Source organism: Sinocyclocheilus anshuiensis, unplaced genomic scaffold, assembly GCF_001515605.1.
Source record: "Sinocyclocheilus anshuiensis isolate Anshui unplaced genomic scaffold, SAMN03320099.WGS_v1.1 scaffold63, whole genome shotgun sequence".
Classification (NCBI taxonomy): Eukaryota; Metazoa; Chordata; class Actinopteri; order Cypriniformes; family Cyprinidae; genus Sinocyclocheilus; species Sinocyclocheilus anshuiensis.
Window position 1 is genome coordinate 2,700,270 of NW_015552625.1, and position 22,674 is coordinate 2,722,943.

The 22,674-nt window shown below is 37.6% G+C and overlaps 1 protein-coding gene across 5 annotated transcripts in view; it reads right to left on the reverse strand.

Moving 5' to 3' along the window:
* ndst2a (N-deacetylase/N-sulfotransferase (heparan glucosaminyl) 2a) overlaps positions 1 to 22,674 on the reverse strand; it is a 145,080-nt gene that overhangs the window by 37,391 nt on the left and 85,015 nt on the right. For 4 of the 5 annotated variants that reach the window (XM_016457707.1, XM_016457706.1, XM_016457704.1 and 1 more), the window contains one exon: positions 6,030 to 6,125. The gene's annotated coding sequence lies outside the window, so the exon portion shown is untranslated. Of the gene's footprint in view, positions 1 to 6,029; positions 6,126 to 7,581; positions 7,709 to 22,674 lie in introns of those variants that run through there. The other variant, XM_016457709.1, reaches the window with a different exon arrangement.

Consider the following 22,674-nt stretch of genomic DNA (forward strand, 5'->3'; position numbering starts at 1 on the left):
TTGGTCATACAATGCAGTCACTCTCTTTTAAAATGCATTCAATAATGCATTCACATAACGTATGCATATGATAAAAGAATTTAGCACTCCAGACAGGCCCGGAAACTGCTGCTGTGTGGAGACAGAGAGCAGAGACTGTGCAGAGAGATGCACGTCTCAGGGCATGTGTGTGTGTTAAGTATATAGAGGGAGAAGGGAAGGCTAAAAATCGATATATTCGGAGCAAGATGTCACAGTGGCCAATCACGGCCTGCTCCTGTCACCAGTGTCATCGTGACATGGGTATTTAGAGCTTTCTAATTGGTCACACTGTGCAAAGACATCGAGATAGGCAAAATGACAACTGACAATAGATCCACTCTCGCTGTCAAGTTACAAATCCACAGACCGCCCACATCCTCTACCCAAGGTGCTTCAGTTATACAGTGCAACAAAAAAATGTGGTTTGAAACTCTGCTCGCTTTGGCTTCAACACGAAGCCATGCTGTCACAGCTGGCCAATCAGCGACAAACGCTGGCTCTATGAACTCTTCATTTGTGTGAGTAGGCGTGAGAAAAAACAACGGGGGGCGTATGTGTGTATCTGAGAGTGACCTTACTTTCTTTCTCTTCCCTACATTGTCATTCTGTTTTCCTGGCCCGGGGTTTAGGACCCTCCCACATACACAACAAAAACCGGAATGCCTCTTTGCTCCAATTAAAATTTCTTTGGCACAACCTCTCTGCAGTTATCTTTTCACTTTGTATCTGTCTGAGGAAGACGCTTGCCAGTATCCTCCATTCATGCCGTGATCAATCCCACCGTGCAACACAAAAGTCCTGGAGGACCCCACAAACACAAACTTGCCTTTAAACTCGGTCTCTTTCTCTCCACCGCACAAATACAGCCAGACAGCATTATACAATCGAGGGGATGTGCATGCAAGGCCACTCTGAATAATGAATATTTCCTTACAGTGAGGTCTGAATTAGACAAATCAAAATCTGTAATGAACCAAGGATATTATAGTTTTGATTTTTTTAAATTAGTTTTTATTTTAATATCATTTTAAAATTTCCTATGATTTCAGTTTAGTTTTAATTAGTTTCATTAATGGTTTTGTTAGTTTTAGTTTCGTTTTAATTTTGTGGACACATTTTTATTTCATTTTTATATATTTTAGTTTCAGTTTTAGTTTTAGTAATTATAGTTTAGCAGAGTTAATGGAACACTTCCAGTGTAGACCAAAGCAAGACATTTAATTTTAGCAAAGTTGAATGTTTGCACAGTTTAGTTAACTCTTGTGCAAACCTCTTAATAATGACAATAAATTAATTGTTTACAATTGAACAAAAACCCAAAATATGCAACTTATGTAAAGGTTTTCAGAGGTACTAGAAAGCTACAGGCAGCTGAGTTTTTATCAGGGTTGGAGCTAAATTCTGCAGGACAATGACCCCTCCAGTGCTGGATTTGAGGAAATCTGTTCTTTGTAATAGTCATTGAAACTCTGTAAACAACAAATTTGTTGGATCTTTTGCAGACGAGCCACCAGTGCGCACTACTGTATGTCCCGTCTCTCCCTCCATGAACGTAACACAATAAAAAGAAACAATCTAAAATGCTTTGAAACCTCATACTACTCAAAACTAAATGCGATATGGTGATTTAAATGATGTTTGTACTTTGAAATCACGGTACGGTTGCCGCTTTCTCTCATTTTGAATGCGCTTTGTACAGTCAAAGCGGTGCTCGTGTCATGGACTCGAGGCTGACTTTGCCATAGTAATCTTAAAGCGTGACAAAACGACGCTTTTTCATCCCAAAATTGTAATTATGTGTCTGTTAACTTACTCTCATGTTGTTCTCGCACGTTAAACACACTTTTAAACGTCCGTGCGCTGTAAGGTGTGCATTATTATTATTTCCCATTTCATATTTTATAGTTATTTCCCCATTTCATTTCCCACGTCTTGTTTTTTAAATGCAAAAACGCATTCTCTGTGAATAGCCGCTTAGGATTCAGCTCACGTGCATGAAGCGCCATCTACAGGTATTTCCCTAAACAACCACAGGTCAGATTTTCTGGCACAGAATGAGAGCTTATTAAATCACGAACACTATTATTTATTTTTGCCAATTATTATTTAATTTTATTTTTATTTCAGTTCACGAAAATGTTTTTTGACCAATAGTTTTAGTCTTAGTTTCAGTTTTCGTTTACGAAAATAACCTTGAAATGAACCTTTGGAGCAAAATCTTGCCGACCGAGCCCTCAATATGAGGTAACGTCTCTCCTTCGCGCTGAGTGTCAATGTCTAGGTGAGGAAGGGGTCTCTGGAGGTATGCCGAGTTGGTAGCAGGAAGGAGGACAGGAGAGGAGATGGGGCGTGGGCAAGGTTCAGGGGCCACGGTTCTCTTCCTGGCAGAGCTGATGGTACTACTGGGACCACACACACATATACGGACACACAGAGGAGCAGGCTTTTGTTGAGCATTGTCACGGTGCAGCTTCACAGAGCAGGACACTGAAGCATTTATACTCCCTCTCTCTCTCTTAAACACTCCGAATACAGAGGTCGCAGAATAATAACAATCATTCAAGTACACTAACATGCACACTCGCAAGAGTATGTCTGCATTCACACCCACACACAGGCAACACAATCAGCAAGATCACTACATAAACACACAGAGCATGTTGATGATAAGGAATTTCTATGAGCATCTCTACAGTAGGAATATGCAGATGGAGCTCAGGGGTATTTCTGCATAAACTGGTCATCAAATTTAATCTGATCTTCAATGAAACAATTAAAAAACAGTCTGCATAAACTGATTTAATAAAGCATACTGTGTACACATTCACAGGGCTGGGTGGAAAAGTACAGTATGTGAATCTCTAGGCTAATGACTTTTCTGAAAGCTAATTGGAGTCAGCTAACCTGGAGTCTAAACAATGAGATGAGCTTATAGGTGTTTGTCACATACTTTCCCCTGCAACTGTATTTTTGAATGGTGGAAAAATTAAAGGGCAAGTTCACTCAAAAAAGAAATGGTCAACTATTACTCATCCTTATGTCGTTCCAAACCCATAAGAAATGTGTTCATCTTTGAAACACGAATAAAGATTTTAATGAAACCTGAAAGATTTATGTCCCTCTATTGAAAATTAATTCCAACAAAATGCAAAGTTCATAAAAAAAAAGATTGTAAAAGAAATTCATATGAATTCTTTTGAAGAGACATTAATGCTTTATATGATGAACAGATTTAATTTAGGCTTTTATTCACATATAAACATCACTTGAGCAAATCTGGTCAATGAAAACTCAAATGTACTTGCTTCACATTTGAGAAACTTCATGTGCATCAAGCAAGCACATTTGAGCCTCCATGTTTATATGGATTACTTTTACAATATCTTTATAACATTTTGGTTGAATGGACTTAAATTGGAGGTACAGAAATCTACAATCAAATTAAATGAAGGAATTACATTTTCTTTTTTGAGCAATGTAACCCTTTATGTTTTAGACAACATAGGCTACTTGTTGTCAGTTTTATTGATGCAGTTTGAGTACTAAAGGGATAGTTTACCCAAAAATGAAAATTCCTTCATTATTACTCACCCTCATGTCAGAAAGCTCTTGGACTTAATCAAAAATATCTTAATTTGTGTTCTGAAGATGAAGGAAGGTCTTATAAAATTTGGAACAACATGAGGGTGAGTAATTAATGACAATTAATTTTGGGGTGAACTATCCCTTTAATAATAACAACAGTTGCTGAAACAGGAAATTGTATTGTAAAACACTTCTGACATCAAGCAGCCAATTTCATAATTGGTGCAAGCTGAAAGTTAATTTGGCTAAAGTATCACTGCATAGAATTACTCACCAACAATTAACCATAATGAAAGATGGTAAGCAACAATACTCATTCTGATTCATTACTGAAATGTGCCTAATTATTTTTAGATTCACTAAATGTTCAAATCTATTATGAAGAAAAAAAGAGCGAGAAAAAAAAACATTTTATGCATTTACTGTAAAAAGGCATCTGGGGATATTAAAAATCATTATCAGATCACATCATTTAAATGAAGACTGTATTTAGTTAGAACATATATCTATTTTTACCCAGCTGTACATCGCAATGAAATAAAACTCCCCTCATTCCCTGAGACTCATTTTCTACAGTCTAAACTTAAATCAAATCAGCGCCAGGGGAGGGGAAAAAATGACAGCTCTCCAATTGGCTAAGAGAGTCATCGATCACGACGGCCCGTGTCATTACCGTGACAGCGCTGCACTCAGCAATTCAGCTCATATTCTGTTTGAGCAGAGTTCAGAGAGGGACGAGGAGCATATCGAGCGCCCGTTGCACAATACACCTGATTCTAATACAGCAATGCTCTCATCGCTCTCTGCCAGCTCTCCAATCAATGCCATTCAGCTTCAATCAATTCTTTTATACCCCATTCAATGGATGGGTTATTGGCAATACTCACAGTATAGACAAAGAGCTTGTAAGTATAAGACGAACAACAGGAGGCAGCTCTCAGTGTCTTTTAATACAGTTACATAAAGTCTTTTTTACTGTGCCAAGTAATTCTCATTATTTGAGATCCAGAGTTAATACCCACAAGCTGTCAGTGATACATTCCAAAAAATGAAGCAGATTAAATAAGAACTAGGAACAGAGAGGCAGACGATGACAAAGGTCGACAAATACGCACACTGATGCAATCTCAACTGAGCAAACAATATCAAATCAAGATAGTTTTAGACAGGCATCAGATAATCCCCCTGTACTCATGTTTCTTTGTGTCTCTCTTATAAAACGCAGACTCCAGCATCTACATAGGTGAGTGTTAATGGGAACCCAGGTGCATATTCTCACCAACAGCGATGTGCGAGAGGATGACAAAGACCTAGAGAGCTTGTATTCTCTATGGAGGCCTGGCCCATAACCTGCCCTGGAAGTGTGCCTGTGCTTTTGGCAGCATTCGCTTGAGGGAGACACATAAAAGCTCCTCTTGACTGTGGGGTCAATTACATTTAAATTTGACCAGCTCAAGAGGTGCACTAAGGCTCAATACACAATTCAAACACGCGCGTACTAAGTGGATTCGAAGAAAAGTCTAGTTTGGCTAAGTGAAATGTGACTTTCTGAGCCCTCCGAGTAAGCATGAAGCATTTGTGTGGATCAGTCACAGTGAGGTTTGGATAGCAGCTCTGCAGGACTGACCGAAAACACTTGAGTGAGTTTTATTCACTGTAGTGGAATTAAGACTGTGTTACCATGCCGACAAGCGCTCGGAAGTGAGAGGTGAAAATTGTTTTGATATGGGGTGCTAATGAATAATGATGATAAATTTGATAAAAATGAGTGCTGTACAAGGTTCACACTATTACTTCTGCATTGATTTGTACTGTATAATTAATAAGAGGAAAATCAGCTTAAGTTTCAGGATTGAGATAATGGTGAAACAATGGCACAAAAGAAAAAAGATCAAATTTTCTTTTTGGCAGATTTATACTTGCACTGTTTATATTTTTACTGGCACCATCACAAAACAAGAACAACATTCTAAAAGATAAAAAAAATAGCTGGAAATTCTATTATAATTTAATTTGTCATCTTAAAATACACAAACATTTTTACTAAAAGTAGTTTCCATATGGTGATTTATTTATAATTTTCAAACCATTTTAACTTAATTTTAAACTTTACATTTAATGAATTATCATGAAATACCTATTTAATATTAGTCACCTACATAATTTTACCATCTGACATTTTATCAGCAGAATTTGCAACAATGCTTAATACATCACAGAAAACCAAATTCTCATCATACAGGATCATGTGTATTGTTAATTAATGAAGTACTGAAAGAATGAAATAATTAATTAATGAAAGAATGAATAAATGAATGCATTAATAAATAAATAAATTTAGGCCAATTACCAATAGCTGATTGACAAATTCAGAATTTTTTTAGTGATCAGTTCAAAAAACAAGCAATCAAAACAACACTTACTTCTTGTAGCTGCAGCTGGTCTTGATAAATCAAGTCAGTGCATTAGTTGACTTGTCCTGGGTGGAAGTGTGTGAATCTTAGTGTGTGTTCAGACACCTGTAATGAGGACAGAGAGGACATGTGGTGAGGGTTTGATAGATGACTCCTGCGCAGTTGCGTCACTTTTGCAGTCAATATTTGCACTCTCTCATTTGTGAGGTGTCTCGATCTCAGATGGTCCACTCTTCTCTCCTAGATTATGATCTGAACATCACTAAAGCGCTTTGTGTGTGTTGATGTACATGTATTGACAAACCATGTACAGATAAGAACACACCCCTTGACCAATTACAGTCCGTCACACTTACATTCACACACAGACATGAGACAGATCCAGGGAAAAAACACCTTCAAAAAGAGGTGAAGGTAAAGTCTTTTAATGACTCTCTAATGGGAGATTTGATCTCAGATATTAAAGCTAGCTACAGGCAAAGAGTGGATGAGACATGTGCATACATATTTTAATCAACTAGTTGGTGGACTGCCTGAATGGCTACTTGACAAGTCTGTACTAGATAAGTCATGCATAAAACAGACTGCCATGTCCACCAGACTCTGAACAGATGCATTTCTTTGGGATTTATGGATGTTAAGCACAGCACTTGTAGGCTGAATAACTCTAACCTTACATTTCACAAAACTATCAATTTCATAAAACATCATGTTCTTCAATGTGCAGGCATATATTTACTCTGCATTCAAAAAAATCCCAAACTCAAATATTAGAGCATACTGTGGGTGCACAACATATATTATATAAATACTTTTTTATAATTTTTTAATTTTCAAAAAAAAGATACAGTATAACTGCAAAAGTAATTTTTAAACTGTAATACAGTATGAATATGAATACAGTAATGATAAAAAGCAGACACATATAGTAAACGAAATTAACGGGATAAAGATAAATAGCTTAAACAAACAAATAAAAAAAATATATAAAAAAAAACATATGGGGAGTAATAGCGGACTGAATTTTCTTTATGAAAAAATGATTTCACATTTTTTTCCATTTGGTTTTGGGGATAAAATGTGTCCTTACACACACTTGAGAACAAGTGCCACACCATAAAGAATCAGCAATAAAATACTGTCCTTTAATCTCTCCACAACACCTGTGGATTCTGCCTAATAACAGATCATTTCTCACAGCAGGCGATCTGAGGCCTGATAGAGATCATTTAAAATCTGATGAAGGTGGTGAATTTGTACATAAGCGGTGCTTTGATGGCTGTGGAAACGGTGCTTTAATAACAATGAATTGAGACATGCAACTTTTCGGAGACAGTAAAAGCGCAGCATACTAAAACATTCACAGAGATGTTGCAAATCCCAAATCTTTGCTTCAAAAGCATAAAAACATCATCTTCCCTAATCAACTAGCTGGTTGTTAGATAGCTGGTAACTAGTCAACCATCCTGACCCATAACCACACACACATAAACACAGCAAGTGCCAAGTGACACACTTGTCTCCAACATATGCTGGACCCAAGAAGAAATGCATACTTAACATTATGAAGAGTGAAAGAGTTGGCTTCCAAAAACAGAGACCTCATGGTGATCTTCACAACAACCAGCATGCATCTGCTGTCTGTGAGTGCATTTGTGCTGGAGCTTTATTCTTTGGCTGGTAATGCACGACAGGAGGCCGAGAGAGAAAACAAGGACGCGTAGAAAGAGAGAGAGAGAGAGAGAGAGAGAGAGAGAGAGAGAGAGAGAGAGAGAGAGAGAGAGGGCGGGCAGAAAAGACAACAGAGGAAGTACACAGGAAGGAGCCTTTGTTCTTGCTGATGCAGATTGAGAGTTTAATGTTTAATGGATCTCAGAAAGACACAGAAGATCTCTCAGAGGACCAACAGAGGAAACCTTAACCAGGATGTCAACTAACAACACGCCTGCACATGGGAGTAGAGTGGGTCACAATGTTGAATAATCGTCTAACAACTAGTTGGTCAGTTTATTTAGATTTTTCTTTGTGATATATTTAATGCCAATGTTTTAATTAGCATTCTGACAGTGTACTGTATTGTTGGAGTGTAAAACCCTCTCAGAAAGAGTTGAATTTTTAAATTCATCCTCTTTAAAGCATCATGACTTCAGCCATAAATGTCTTCAGTCGTTGTGTTGCATCTCATGTTGTTTGAGTGTCCCACCATGAGCGCTGCAAGACAAAGCGCTGTAGAAGTTAAAAATAGTCTGATTTTTAAATGCAACTCAAGACTGCTGTGTTCTGTGCCCCTGAAATTAGCTGTTGTTTGTAAATGCCCCCACTAAGAAATGAGTCAGAGATCAGGCAAACCTAAAACCAGACCTGATTAGTCGCCTAGGCATTCGCATAACCCAATGACTAGTTGATTTGAATGAAATGTGTAGTTCTGCACATTCCTAACATGGACTATCAACAACCTGAGGTTAAAGAGGGACATCATTGATCCAACCAAAAAAACAACACAATTTAAGCCAAACAATTACAAAAATAACATGTACAGTTAAACAGCACTCATCCCGTCTCTCCTCCACATACACACAAAGCAACCTCTGCACAGTGTCAAAGTCCCAGCGAGAGCCATGTTCCACTCTCCACTGACTATTTCAATATTGATAAAGAAACTAAACAAAGCATGACTATCAGCGCTGGAGGATTCCCAGTAGCAACAGTGAGCAATCTCCCAACTCTACCCTCACTACATGTCTCTCCTTCCCATTTATTTCACTCAGTTTCCTGTACAGTCCTTGGCTTTCTCCAGTTATATTCAACATTGTATACCGATTATCATACTAATGCACCACTCAGCATTTCGGCAGTATATTACAGCATGAATGAAAATTTCACAAAATGATAACTCCCCCTGTTTGCGTAAAGAAAATGGATAAATTTAGCAACATTAATTATTTTAGAACCGTACTTTGCTGAACTGTGACAATTTTAAAGCAATTCATGATATGCTCTCCGCAAATCTCTAATTCATAGACACATTAATTGTTTTCTTCCCTGCATTTAAACATTAAAACATCAAAAATAATAATTTCATTTTTATTTAAATTAGTGTTAAGGCAGCACAATAAACACTACCACAATGTTTTACAATTAAGAATAATATACATTTTTTTAGCATTTAAGTAATGAAAATTATTATAATTTTTTTTTAGCATTTTGATAATGGGAATTTGGGGGAAGTTTTAATATTTAATTGCCAAAAATGTCATTATATTACAAAAAACAAAGACGGAAAATTATGTTTTAAGGGTGAAATGATTTAGACATGTTCTTGGCAGGGTTCAAGATATAATATCTACTGTGATTTAACAATTTTGACTGAATGCTTACATTTTAACCCCAAATGTAATTAATTCACAAATAAACATTAAACAAAATTCAATAAATAACTTTAACATAACTGGACACAAATTTACTCAATTATACAAGGGTATCCAATAAGCTTGTGTGATAAACATAATATTAACAGTAAATGTGTAAACTGCGCAGTATGCAGCACACTAGTACACCATTCTACACACAGTCTGATTCATCCATCCATCTACACATCCTTTGCCATAACCCACCCCTACACAGTGTCCTCCCATCTCAGCGTGACAGTACAGAGTCTATAGTTCACGCAAGGTGCTAATTGATTGGCTAAAATCCCTTAGCCTGTACACAGTGTGCTGACAGAAATAGAGACACTTATGTCAGCCTGTGACAGCTCTGTATCTTCAGGCGGGAACAGGACAAACCCTCATTATGCAGTTTTCCACTGACTGCCAGATTGCACATGCAAAAGCACACAGAAGCCTACAGAGATCTAAAATGACCTCTTAAGACAGAGTCTATAGTTCACGCAAGGTGCTAACTGATTGGCTAAAATCCCTTAGCCTGTACAGTGTGCTGACAGAAATGGAGACACTTATGTCAGCCTGTGACAGCTCTGTATCTTCAGGCGGGAACAGGACAAACCCTCATTATGCAGTTTTCCACTGACTGCCAGATTGCACATGCAAAAGCACACAGAAGCCTACAGAGATCTAAAATGACCTCTTAAGAAACCCAGCTCTCATTTCTCCATCACTGCACCTTCAAGCCAGCAGCAGCGGTGAGCATGTGTGTGACGGGGTGGCCGGGATGGCGTGTGTAACAGCATATAGATGGCTGTGAGTCATCGCTCCGGCAGGGAATCGTGAGAGAGCGGTGCAACGTTGACATCGGTCCATGTGCAATGACAGGGAGAAGATTAGATGATCATGATGTGCTGCTGTGGCAACGCTCAGAATCATGGGCATAATTTACAAATAAATGATGAGTGGAGGGAGGAGCGATGTAATAAGCGAAATACCCTTTTAAGATGCTGCAATCCCAGTGACATTTCATATGCCAAAGCGCTGCTTCCAATTTGTGGGCTGCACGGGTGAGAACGGCGTCACACGGAGGGGGCGGACGTAGCATAATACAGCTGCCAATCTGGTGACAGTGAATGACTTAATCATACCTGAATCCAAGCCACGAGTAAGAGAGATGTAGAAGAGAGCAAGAGAGTCATCACAAATCTTATCATAAATCAGCTCTGTGAGTCAAGGCGAAGGGAGGGACAATAAAGCGCACTCAGAAAACACTTTAATTTCATCAGTGTGATATGTGAAAGTGAAAGAAACCATTTGTTTAAATCCTATAATAAAAAGGCTGATAGAAAGGATTCACCACGGGACAGATATGGCTGGCGGAGCTCTCTCACACATCCCTGAAGAACCACTCAGCCTCTCTGAAGGTATTTCATCATCTCTGCAACGCAGAGGAGATAAAGCCAAGAGGAGAACCTGTTGTCATATAATCTCCTCATCCTGACAAATACCGTCACTCTCTTCAGCACTGGACACAGCTTTTGCACATATCTGTCTCAAAGATGTACAACAGTACATAACAAAAGTGTAGACCATCCATCCATTCTCCAAACCACTAGCACTATGTAGGGTCATGGGCAAAATGTAAAATAAAATAAAATAAAATAATAACAAAATAAACAATAAGTTATTAAACTTCTGAAGATAAAAACAAATAATAAAAAAAATCAATTATATTTTATTTTATTTATTACAAATACATATCTTTTTTAATTTAAGCCTCCATTAAAAAATTTGGGATGTGCAAGTTTTTTTTTTTTAAAGAAATTAATTTTATTCAACAAGTTTGCAATAAATTGATCAAAAGTGACACTAAAGTCTTTATATTACAATTCATTTCTATTTCAAATAAATGCTTTTCTTTTGAACTTTTATTCATCAAAGAATAATAAGATGTACCATGGTTTCCAATCAACAAAAATATCAAGCAACTGTTTTTAACAGGGATAAAAAAAAGATGTTTCTTGCGCACCAACTCAGCATAGAATGATTAGAATGATTTCTAATCATGTGACACTGAAAAAATTGCTTTGCCATAACAGGAATGAATGACTATTTATTCCTGTTATCTAATCTATTTTAAAATATATTACAATAGAAAAGAGTACTTTTAAAATTGTAGTAATATTTCACATACATACATATATACCCCAAACTTATCGATGGCAGTGCACATAAATCATTGGTAAAATGTGTCTAATAGAGTACTACATTCTAAATGACAGCTGAAAGCACCGATACAATTAGCCAAAATATTTCATAAATGAGCATGCAAGAGGTGAGTCTGTGGGCTGGGCACAGATTCCACATGGACCTGCACTCTTTCCTCCACTGGCTCTTATGCTCTCACATGCTTGTTATGTCGTCTCAGTTGCAGAGCTTGTTGTTTGATAAAACACAGAAGGATCCCTGCTCATAAAAAATATGAACATTTAGTCCCTATGGAACATCACAACATGTTCATGTGCAATGTGCAAATGTTATGAGTTTTACTGTTGGAGGCAGGGAGCTGTTTTTTTTTTTTTTAGTGTATGCCAAGGAGAAAACAACCTCCGCCTTCACCAAAGTCGTCCCTTTCTGCCAGGAATCTAAATCTGCAAATAGATTTTATGGGTCTCAATAAATTCTGAGAAGTATCAAGAAAAAAAGGTTGTTTGGCTGTTCAGAGCCTTCAACTGGAGCAAGACCAGGATTTTTGAGTTTTAGATGTATATTTTTTCTTTCTCAGAGGATTAGAGCTTATCAGAGAATTCAGATGAATTATGCTAGTAGGTTCTGGACAATTCACCTATTCAAAATTGTTTGAATAGAGGCAATCTTCCTAAAAATAAAAAAGATCCGATGTCCAGAGATGTTCAGCCAAAATTCTGTCATCATGTATTGTTCCTCATGTACGACTGACTTTTTTCAGTGGAGATATTCTGCATAATGTTAAAGCTGCCCTTAAAGCATACCACATAAATAAGCATACAAATAAGCTCGAAAAACTGTGTACACTCGAAATTGGTGCCCTACGATACTTCAAACATTCGTAAAGGCTGAAGTTCGAATGTCCACACGTGCAAATGAGTTTTGAAGAGAAAATTATCTCTCCTGTTACGTTACATGGAAGAAAGGAAATCATAGAGGTTTCAAAATACATGAGTTAACAATGAGAGAATTTTTCTTATTGGATGAATTATCCCTTCGAGGTTTGAGGATTTCATAACTACTTAACCAGGTATCCATGGAGGCTCTTCATAAATACCTTGCTCAAGGGCACTGCAGCACAACCAATGGCCATAAAGCAGGTGGGGAGAGACAGTGAAACAAGGAGGAGTAAACATTAGTGTTGTGTTTCAGGCAAACATCATTCTGCAGGGAGCAGGAAAATGTACTACTGATACATTTTCAAAAAGATTAAGCAAGAAGTACATAGACTTGGTTATTAACAAAATAAATAAGTTACATATATAGCCCCATGGGAACTTCACTGACAAAATTAATTGATTTGTGGAAATTAATCGAACTTCACAGCACTATTGCCATTTTTTGGAAGCGTAGTTTAAATACCCCTCTGCCCTCACATGCTCACGTATTTAGGAGTAGTCATAACATCTAACCTACCAAAATGATCTTTGTAAAAGGCAGAAATGAAAATACTAATTTAAATGCATTGTAAATATGATATACTGTCCAGCCCTACGTCATAATCTGATAGGGGTGGGAATCCCCAGAGACCTCACGATACGATATTATCACGATACTTGTGTCACGGTACAATATTATTGCGATTTTAAATATATTGCGATATTCTGCGATATATTGCAATTTATTACCTTTTTCCAACTTCAAATTATGTCCCCAATGGAAAACTTTGACAACATCTGTTTTAACTAAAAAGAAACATTTCTCAGTTTGTTTATCTCACTTCAGTTTTATTGTTGCAGTGCAAAATGGGATTGTCAAGCAGACAAACTGACCAACACTTTCATGAAAACCTGTCATAAATGTTGTATGCACCTGGCAAACTCAACTATTTGTATTACAGTCTAATCTAGTCCACCTTAATTAAATGTAAACAGGTATGCACTGCTGTGCTACTACAGGTATTTTGAACAGTGCAACTTGAAATTGTACTAAAAAGTTGTGCAGACCCTTCAGCAATTGGGGCATTTGAAAGTAAATTACTGTTACTATGCTGTATCGATTTTTCCCCCCACCCCTATAATCTGATATTTAAGAAACTGAGGTTATCTATGGAGAGATCATGTGATTATTACGGAGTCTTTTAACTGATACTATAACGAAGCAAGTCTGTGCATCATCACATGAATCTGATATTTAAGAAACTGAGGTTATCTATGGAGAGATCATGTGATTATTACGGAGTATTTTAACTGATACTATAACGAAGCAAGTCTGTGCATCATCACATGAACAATAATAATTAAGACATAAATAACGAAGGAGAACCACATCAAAGCTATTCCAAACTACAGGAAAACAGAGAAGCAGAAACCCAAAGGACATATAAAGACAGAAATGTTCATCAAACAGCCATGACAATGGATGACCCTTGACCGCCCCTCATCTTTATCTGCCTCCTTTGACCTGCCCTTTCATCCCAGAACATTCCATTAACTGCACTACTCCCATTAGAGACCGTCAGAGCCTCGCTTAAATCAATGGTTTGCTGAAAAGTCCAGCGGCGCTCCAGATTCGCCAGCACATTCCCATGTGATTCACACCGACTTAATGACTTTATTTCAGTGCTGCGCTCCCAATCAGCCGACTGGTATTTTTAGAGTGGCGAGTGCTCACACATTGTCTGTGACTCTGCTTTAATTTGCAGACAGGATATAAACAAAAGGGTCAGCTGAGGAGTTGAAGATAACATACCCGTTGCGTCGAGGAAGGAAAGGGAAGGGAGGAACAAAGGTAGAGAAAGTAGAAGGGCAGAGTCCCACAAACACAGTTTCTTAAGAGACATGATACCAAATGCTTGGTTTCGCCATCTACAGCTCTTCTCAAACTCTCCAGGGCAGAGAGAAAGAGAGAGCGAGAACACGTCTCCAAGGAGCCGAGACGAATGGGCAGCTCAGTCAGCTGTGCAGGTAGAAAGGACGCTCCTCCATTTCTCAAACAGAAATTTTTCGCTGGGGCTCTTGGGATTGGGCAGAGCTATTGATCTGACTGGATCAGTTTGGTTACGGTGTGATGAAAGAACAGAGGTTGAAATGTCCATTTAGTTATGATGGATGGTTCGTTTAAACCTATGAACAAAGAACAGCTATATGTTAAGATATAAAACAGTGCTAAAATGTAAAGAGCAAAAGCATTTAGTGTCACCTTGGTCAAGGTTGGACACTTTCGAAAATGGTGTTAATTCACAAAGTGGAGGGACAAAACATATAAAAGGATTTTTATAAACTATAGGCACTTTTAATGTCACAAAAACAAGTTTTTTTTCCTAATACAACAAACAGATCAGACTACATTTTAATTTTGTTATATTACTGTGATGACAACTCATTACTCCAGTCTTCAGTGTCACATGATCCTTCAGAAATCAATTTAATGCAAAAAAAATTATTTCTTTAAAAAAACGAAAATGGAAAAAAAGCTTAAACAAGTTAGCATTCTCTTAAAGCTGTAATGACACTTTCACCATAACCACAATTACAACTGTCAAAGTTTTATCAAAAGTTAGACTACTTTGTTAGCAATGTGACAACAGTATCAGAGAAGAACATACCTGAGATGGAATATGACACATTATGTGTGAAGAAGAAAAAAAAAAACACTTCAAATCAAGCTGTAATTTTGGTCAAATTATGTAAAAAGTGTGAAATTATTATATAACTATTTAGGACACACTAAATGTTTGCTATGAAATGGGCCTTATCAAGACGAAGTCGTCAGCCAATATATTCCAAAAATGTTCAGAATGTTCTTTTCCACCCACAGAATGCTGTCAAACACAACATATCATTTGAGATGATTTGATATGGCACTTCTTCTCAGTTGCTTGTATATCCACTGTTGGACATTGTTAGTAGTCAAATTTGATCATTGTTCATTTTTGGTCAAATTCATTACTGTTCAAAATGTTCAGATTAGTAAGATTTTTTTTTTAAGAAATTAGTTTTATTCAGTAAAGATGCATTAAATTGATGAAAAGTAAAGACCTTTATAACAATACAAAATGTTTCTATTTATTGTTTAAAATTGTTTTTTCAAAAATATTATGCAGCAGCAACTGTTTTCAAATCAGCATATTAGAATGATTTCTGAAAGATCATGTCACACTGAAAACTGGAGTGACGACTGCTGAAAATTCACAGGACAAATCACAAGAATGATTACATTTAAAAAATATTAAAATAGACCAAACCAGGACCAAAAGTTCCCTTATCTAAAGAAACAAGTGCAACTGTGAAGATTCAAGCACATTTCACACCGACTAAACATCCAAACATAGCATACATCACCATATATTCACACCTGCAAGTCGCAGAGCTTGCATTTCCTCTTTCTGGTTCTGGCTCATTTACCACACTCATATTTTGTGTTCACGAACACATACACACATACATATATCACGCCAAAAGAGAGGTCATTCAGAGGAAAGAGATCAGAGACGGATCACAGATCAGAGGAAGAAAAAGGGGAGAAAAAAAGAGGCCAAACGAGTGGGATAGAACGATGAGGAGAGGAAAACAGAGATAAATAAAGGTGGAAGGTTCCCGGCGCATCTGTCGGTGACATTGACAAGGCCAACCAGGCGTGGTGTCCAGAGGCGGTGGGACAGGAGAGCTGAGAAATGTCTCCTCCATGCCATTACGCTCGGGGCCAAACACACAGACAGCAATACTCATCCAATGAAAGACCCCACACCCTTCACACACACAAACACGGCACTAACAGCAAGGCTTAATGACATCCAACGAATGGCTTTCTGAGGTTTTATTATTGGAAGTCACCTAAATTCCACCTCCAAGTCAGACCATAGCGTTTTGGGAGCTGCAGAGCAGAGTTAATATCTATCTCACCGTATAAACAAGTGAAGGCTGAGTGCAATACCCTGAGACTCGGTTAATAGTGGGCTTTGAGCCTTTGAGGAATCCCTGTCTGACTGAAATTTGACCCAATAAACCAACAAGGACAATAAGCACCTCTCCAAGCCCCTCATTAGCTAAGGTGGAAGTCTTTTCTCTAATGCCAATTTAACAACCTGAGTCATATTCCAATAGCACAGATCCTTCCTTCTCTCTTGCCCTGAGGCCATGTTGCCAGTGTGGTCTGTTACAGCCCATAATCAGCATCTGGGAAAGATAAGAGCTCCACATTGAGGCTCAAGGCGGTGGCCTGATGGTGCAAGCGTCTGACGGGGCGGGAGACTAATCCAGCCCCATGCTGCGACAGGCCCCGTCTAATCACAGCCCGGTTGGATTAAACCAAAGACCAGACACATGCAACTCAAGAGGATGACTAGTGCAATGGGAGGCAAGCCCAAGAGACCAAGGATTACCTGATGAAAATATTCATGGAGGTTTTCACTCCCTGCTGTCTTTCTCCATTGGTTTCTGTGAGCGCCAAATGTTGGGCCCCCAAGGGCAGCGTCTTTAAAGGCAGATTAATGATAATTCAAGTTAATGCAAGAGGTAAAGCTCACTCTGAGTTACTGTATGTGTGTGCGTGCTCTAAACCTATTCCATTAACCAGATAGGAAAGTGTGTATTATTGCTAATGGTTATTCACAGTGCCTTATCATGGTAAAAAGGGCAATTTAGCCATAAAATCCAAATAAATAACTATCTAATGTATACAATATGATGATTATTCTCTGAATGTCAAGATGCTCCCCTAATGTTGTGTTGTACAACCTGATGTATCGAGATATTCTTCTATCTTATGATTTTTGCACAGGCGCTAGGCAACGATATGTCATGTAAATTGTCTGGTAATAACTGGCTGCGCTTCAAAAGGTCAGCAGCAAACAGGGTCAAAACTGGAATTGTTTGAACTTTAAGCGTCACATTACAATGCTTGACCTGAGCACAACACGGCGCCGGGGGTAAACACTGTAGCTCAATGCAACGGGGAATGTCGAGATGAATCATGTGAAAGGGCCTTAACAGTAAAACGCTGGCATTTTTTAAATGAGCAGCGATGCTGTTGTGTGTGTGTGTGCAAACGCAAAATTGCACAAAGTAAAGAAAAATAAGAACACCACATCTCTAAACAAACTAGACTTGGGAAATAGCAGTGCTCAAGGCAGCAAAAAGGTTTTAGGTTAAGATGAGGTTTTAGGCTTTGGTTCTGAGTAAATTAAATGCTGCACTGACAAACACCATATCTTGCTTTCTCAGCTGGAGAGCAATAACCCCATTTTTATGGTGAATACAAAGCAAAATGTGGCATTCAAACTAAGGGGGACAATTTAAATTTAAATTTAAATTTAGTGTTCATCCACTACAATATATAAGGATAAACACTATGAAAGTCCCAATATTTGCGCTTATAAATTCTCTCTCTCTCCTTCATGTCTCTCTGTCAAAGTGAAAGAGGCAGGGGTGGTTGCTCACTTCGAGCGCGTTTATTGGGTTAAATGCACCACGCTGCTCTGCTCCTCTCTAATGCAGCGCTGCTCAGGAGACGAGACTTCCCGTTGAGAAATCTCTGAGCCGGAGAGAACATGTTGACTCACTGCTACATTAGACACACTTGCAAAACCGCTCACACACGTGCGTGCACACAGAAAAAGGAGCTTTTGCGATGATGCATCCCACTTGCAAACACTTTGATTCCACTGAGCAGAGAACAAGATGACACCCGGAGCCAAAATTTATGGAGCATGCTGATTAAAGACTGACAACTTGTTATTCAGAAGAAAACTGTGAGTGACTCGGAGCTTCACAAGGAGGGAAACAAAATAAAAACAATAGATTTCTGTCCTCCAAACTTCAGTGAAGTTCCTTCATTTCCTCCATCTATCTCTCTCTTCGGGAGGCGACTGAGTGCTCTGTGTGGAGGTAATGGTGCGGCAGTTGAGACGCAGCGGTTCAATGTGTCAGATCGCATCAGGGTAGAAGCATTACCCTGCAGCAAGGCACACTCAGAGGAGGCTGCGCTCCACTCACACACAAGTTTTAAATGATGGGATTAAGCAATGAAGTTTTGGCTCATGAGAAGAGGGATGAGAGACAGTCACTGATGCTTAATGACATACTGAATGTTTTGTCTAAATGCTTGTTACTCATATACACTGTAAAATCCAATAGTTTACCTTACTTAGATTTAGTTAGTTATCTTTACTTAGTTGTTATACTTACTAGGTTTTATTAAGTTACAGCTACTTTCAAGGCAAATAAAACAATTTACTTAATATTTTGAGTGACACTTACTTAAAATATTCAAGTAGCCACAAAGGAACCAATGACATTAATAAAGCGTTCTCTTTGGTTGGGCACTTTGAACTTGCTTTACGTTACTATAATTTACTTCCTGTTGATGCAGTAATGCATTATGAAGTCAGAGTAATTTGATTTTAAAGGAAGGAAAGTAATAAATAGATTGCTTTTAGAAGGTGACATATCTTCTAATTAAAGCATTAGTGTATTTTTAGTGTGTTTGTTAATGAACTTTATCAAATTTCTTTTTCCATAAATACCCTGAGACGCTTTTATTTGGGTTTATATAATCCTTAAATCGTGTGTGGTAACATGCCAAAGTCACACACAGACTTAAACATTCAGCACGTGAATCAAATTAGATTTTACAGTGTAGAGAGAATAAGGCGAGGTACAGAAAAATATGGGCAGCTTTGGAGAGGGAGGTTTAAACATGAATGTAATAATGAGTAACTTACTCTCTATTCTGCCTGATACAAACTCACCAGAGTGCCGCTGGTGTAGTCATGCTTAATGCATGCTTCTTGTTGAGATACTGAGTCACACACACTGGGGTTTGGCCCCTCTTGTCTCATTAAACCATGAAGCATGAACTAGAGACCTGCGCGGGACGGATTTTTCAGTCCCGCTCCCGCAAGATTGTGTCCCGCTCCCGCAAAAATATGTTATTTTCTCCCGCTCCCGCCCGCAATATTCAAGTTTTGTCCCGCTCCCGCCCGCAAAAGCCCACAGGTAAACACATATAGCCCAAGTAGTTTTATTTTCACTGCTTCTTCCCGCTACTCTGTTATTTGTTTCTCTTGCTTCCTATTTGAATATAAATAAAAAAGAAACGGAAAATAAACAAATATGTTTCGTTTTTATCTGAGTTTAATTCGATGGAATGATGAACATAGACATTAACGAGGAGCTTTTCAGCACATAGAAACACAATCAGAACAGTCAAAAAATAGGCCAATAATTTTGCAATGAAACAAAAATAATAATAAACGTGGATTTCTCACGTGGTAAAACAGAAAAGCATTTGGCCTAATCCTGCTTAAGAACGTGCGTTAGCCTTTTTTGCCTTTAGCAATGTCCAAACTTTGAACATAAATTATCCTTATTTCTCAATAAAATAAAAATAGGCCAATTTTCAATATTTAGCTAAATAAAAATAAACCGAGTTAACTAAAAAATAAATGTAGGCCTATTTAATGTGTCCATGCAGGAATAGCATGTCATTCACTGATGAGGGCTTCAGATTAATGCGTCTCTGCTCGAGTATGCGACCACAAATACCGAAAGCTCTCTCCGATAGTGCGCTGGAAGCTGGAATACAAAGCACATGGCGTGTTAATTTGCTCGATCTCGGAAATTCTTGACATCGTCTTTTCCACCCCTGGAGGACATCCTTGGGCCCGCGTGCTTCTGATCCGTCCAACTTGACCTTTAAATATCCCGCTATTTCGGAATCGATTGACACGTCGCTGTCCATGGTATCATCCGCATCCTCCCATTCCGCAAAGTCTTTAAAAGCAGACTTTTTTGCTGGACTTTTTTTAGGTTTTCCTCTCTGTTTTCATCAAACCCCAACTCATCAACTAGAACTTTGACTGCATGAATCACAGCTTGTATTTCATTATCATCAATCATCTTTAACTGACGCAGTTTGGGAGTGAGGAAAGACGCTTCAGACCTGAAGTTCCAGACTTGTGCCCGCTGTATGTGAGTACTTTGCTGCATTTGTCGCAGCTCGCAAAGGGAAGGTGCTTTCCATCGCTGTCACATACTATCGAAAAACATGTCCAAATATCAGATTTTCCTTTGCTTGGCTTTGTAGTTTTGTATGTTCCTTTCTTTAATAATGAACTAATATCTGCATTAAGTGATCCACCTGTGTCACGCTCTTCAGACATTTTGCCTCGGTATGGGCCTATAGCCTACACCATGCGAGAGTTTGCTTCCGACCTTGTGCCTGTAAATCGTTTTTATTTTTAGTCGTTCTTGTTGCTTTTGTGCAGTAGATAATTAATAGTCTATTTGTTTTTAATAATTTAATTTTAAGATATTTCCATTTTGCGGGAGTCCCGCGAATATTTTTATTCTCCCGCAACCCGCACACACATGAGGACCTTACCGCCCGCACCCGCATTTACCAATCAAATCTCGTCCCACGCCGCACTCGGTTGCGTCGGGTCCTGCGGTACTCCCGCGGGAGTGCAGGTCTCTAGCATGAACCACAGCGGAGGTATAACTTACATGGACGCCCACACAAAACATGAACACATGGAGCACCATGATCAAAGCCACATCCATAGATTATGTACTTGCAACTGAAAGGGGTGAAACCTAGTGGGTTAAAAAAATAGTTGAAACTATTGTAAACTATTGAAAATAGTTTTGTAAAAGTTGAAATAAAATATAGGTATTAGAGGTAAAACTAGAACTTAAAATAAACACAGAAAAACTAGAAGTGTTGCTTTGGCTACTAACTGAATAAGTTTAAGTTGGAGCAATAAAATTACTAAAACTAAAATTTAAAATTAAATCTAGAAAAAGTAATAAAAAAGACAAGTATACAACAAGAAAAGAGAAAGTCTATAACAAAATTACTAAAACTTTAAAATTAAAAACAGAAAATCTGAAAATAAAAGCTAATTAAAAATATGAATAAATACTATAATAGTATATAAATAAAACTAAAATCTGATCCAAGATCTGATTGTCCAAGACAGTGGACAAGTCATGAGTAAGAGAGGCACTTTCAGTGTATGGAAATCCATGTAGCTCAAAAACGCACAAATTTGAACATGTAAACAACACCTTAAGGACGCGTTGTTTACACATAAAATACACGTTGTTTATGTATTGTGTGAAAAATTTATGTGTAATTGACAACGCAAACAACGCGTAATCAACGTGTATTCTACACGTAACAAAACAATGCGTGATCTCAGACATCGATTTCACGTACTTTTGAGCAATCTGGCCACTTTGACCAGCTTGAACGTGTGAGCGTGATTGGCTGCTGAGCACTAGGGTTAAACCATTACTGTAGGCCTAGGGGGTTGCCTACCACTCCTGCACTCTACACTGAAAAAAATGTTTCATTCATCCAATTAAAAAAATGTAGGGTAATGATTCACATCTATATTTTTTAACTTGAGCCAATGAAAAATAAATAACTTGCCCTAAACAATATTTTCTATGTCTATGAAAACTATTTTATAAAACCTGGCACAAAGTATATTTTTCTTGTTGAAGTCAGTCAATTAATTTAAATTATATTTTTGATCAAACAAAAAAATATAGATTTAATCAAAACAAAAATTCTCATTTAAGAAATTTATTTTTATAGTTTTCATAGACATAGAAAATATTGTTTAATTAGGGCAAGTTATTTATTTTTCATTGGCTCAAGTTAAAAAATATAGATGTGAATCATTACCCTACATTTTTTTAATTGGATGAATTAAACATTTTTTCAGCGTAATTTCCAAGTTAAATCTATATCAGTTGTTAATTTGTTAAACTAGAAAATTAAGAAAAAAGTTAACAAATAAAGGAACATTCATGCAATTTTCTGTTTTATTTTAATTCAATTCCAAATGTTAATTTAAAAACACAAAACAAATTTTTTATCTGAAAACATTTTCCCATAAAACATGAACAAACTAGTTTAACAAACTAACATAAAACAGTTTATCTCAGAATCACAACAAACGGCATCAAAACTATATGGTTTTATTCCACTCTGAGTTCACAATATTGGCAGTACTGAATTTTAGGTGCTAACTCACCTTTTCCGAGGTTGAGCATTACCTGCTGAATAAA